At 54.8% G+C, this 2,070-nt stretch overlaps 1 protein-coding gene across 1 annotated transcript in view; it reads right to left on the bottom strand.

Annotated features, from left to right (window-relative positions):
* Positions 1-2,070, bottom strand: part of LOC113213210 (uncharacterized) — a 28,921-nt gene that overhangs the window by 6,701 nt on the left and 20,150 nt on the right. The gene's annotated exons all lie outside the window — the stretch shown is intronic.

Raw genomic sequence — 2,070 nt, 5'->3', positions numbered from 1 at the left:
ACAGAAGATGTTGCTCCTGAGCAACAAAAGACCATAAAGGCATTGCGAGGTACTTTGTCAAAAATATATTTCCTGCTAAGTGAAGAGCAAGAGATTTCAAGTAAAAAGGTGCCCAAGCCCAACCCCCCCCCATCCAACGTAAAGTCTTTGTTTATGGATCCTTTCTTGTGGCTCTTGTTAGCCAGGTAATTGCGAAGGTTGGATCCTAAAATAATACTTTTGGCCAGATTTTGTGGCACTTTGGGGGCGTAACGTTATCGTCATGTGAACGACAAGTGTCCTAGGTGGGAAGTCTTGTGGTCCAGGCCGGAAGCGCCTGCCTTTGGGCTCGCCCCTGGGGCGAGTCCTCAGCAGGACGACAAGGGCCGAGGCGCGGCATGACCAATCGTACCGACTTATCAGTTCGATCGGTTATGCAGATAAGTGCGTTGCGAAATAAGTTAGAACTTTTGGACGCGAGACACGGGGGTGGAGGTAGCTCTTCGCCCTGTGCTTTTGTAGAGGTCGATACCTCTGTGATTCACAACGTCAACGTTCGCGAGCTTAAATAAAACACCACTCTAGTGGTGCAAATTTTAACTCATATCGCATTTTAGGACGTTAGTTAGGGAGTAGATTAGAAGTTGGTACGAGTGGAAATCGGCCCGAGAATCTGCAATACCAGAAGGAAGGTCCGAGCAGCGAAGCCGCCCGGCCGTGCCAGTCCTCGAGCCGCCGGGAGGCTGCTCATCGCCAACGTGGGTCGTGTGAGCGCCTGGGGGCGCACAGAACCACGGTCGTTCTCCAGGGCCTGGAGGGCCTCGGAGCTGGACGACAGACGGTCCTATCTTAGGACGAACGCACACGGAGCTGCCCACCACGACCATCAAGAAGTGACCGGGCGCGGTCAACATTGCGGCGGGGTGCGAGACTGGCTCCGCCCCACCCGGACCGCCGCCGTCACCAAGGACGTCGAGGACGCACCGTCTTCACATCCTAAGGATTAAGTGTGTATTCGGAGCAGAGCAGGACGCTCGATAGGGATGAGAATGATCCCTCAAACCATGGACTGATTATTTTCGCAAGGGTAGAGAGTGAAATAACCTGTTATGTTACTTTGCACGACGCCTCGAATTGTTCAGTTAAATGGTTAGACAATGTTATTGTTTGTCGCCGTTGAAAATGTGCGTTTCTGTTAAAACTTTCAGAATAAGTTCAGAGCATCTGTTTGTACAAGAGATTGGGTCAAATGGATGTCAATGAAGGTGTAAATGCAATGTGACCCGAAAATATTGTTTTCAGGGAGGGTCAAACAAGTCTATGCATGTTAGACGTAAATTAAGAGTGCCTTCGGCTTTTGAAGGAGGGAGGAATGTTGTGCCAAATTCACGTTGCCGTTCATTTTGCCCAACCGTCGTTAGTTTGGTTGCCGCAGTCACTTTAATTTCCGTCTTTTGGTAATCGCTACGTGTGTGTGTCGTGGTTCAAGTAGTGGAGCCTTGGGTCGAGGCTGGGAGCCGCCGGCCCCGCGCGGGCCAGCTGAGGCCCTCGCTCGGGGCCAGGGCGGCCCGCGACACCCAAGGGGCGCCTCACCGAGTCGTCCTCGTTTTAGCTACGCCGCTGGTGGCAGGCTACAAGCGACCGCCGAGGCTTCAGATTTTTAATAAGTCAGGTGTGCAGGGATGGCCCTGCCTTGTTTGTCAGCCCGAGAGTCGGCCCGCACGCGCCGCCGGGGCACGGCCAGGTGACCCTGGACCGGAAATGAACAGGTGCGAAAAGGCGGCCGCGGCCGGCGCCGCGGCCGGTCGCGCCATCGTGTCCACGAGGCCAAGCCGTGGCCTGAGGAAAATTCGAGCATAAAGGAAAGCCACCCGTCGAGTTGGCCACGGCGCTACAGTGCGAATAAGGTTTTGATACCTTTGAAGGAGCGGCGCGAGGGCGGGCGGCCCGTGCACCGCTCGACCCCTCCCCTCTCCCATCCCGCCTCTTACGGGGAACCACGGGATCCTTCGCACTGGAGTCGCCGTACGCGTCCTTCTGACTCGCGTAGAGATACACGCGGATCGTTTGCGTTTCCCTAAACCTTAGTAT

The sequence above is a fragment of the Frankliniella occidentalis genome, unplaced genomic scaffold (assembly GCF_000697945.3).
Source record: "Frankliniella occidentalis isolate FOCC.00 unplaced genomic scaffold, Focc_3.1 Scaffold351, whole genome shotgun sequence".
NCBI lineage: Eukaryota > Metazoa > Arthropoda > Insecta > Thysanoptera > Thripidae > Frankliniella > Frankliniella occidentalis.
The sequence above is the reverse complement of the archived record's forward strand: the minus strand, read 5'-3'. Positions and strand labels throughout refer to the sequence as shown.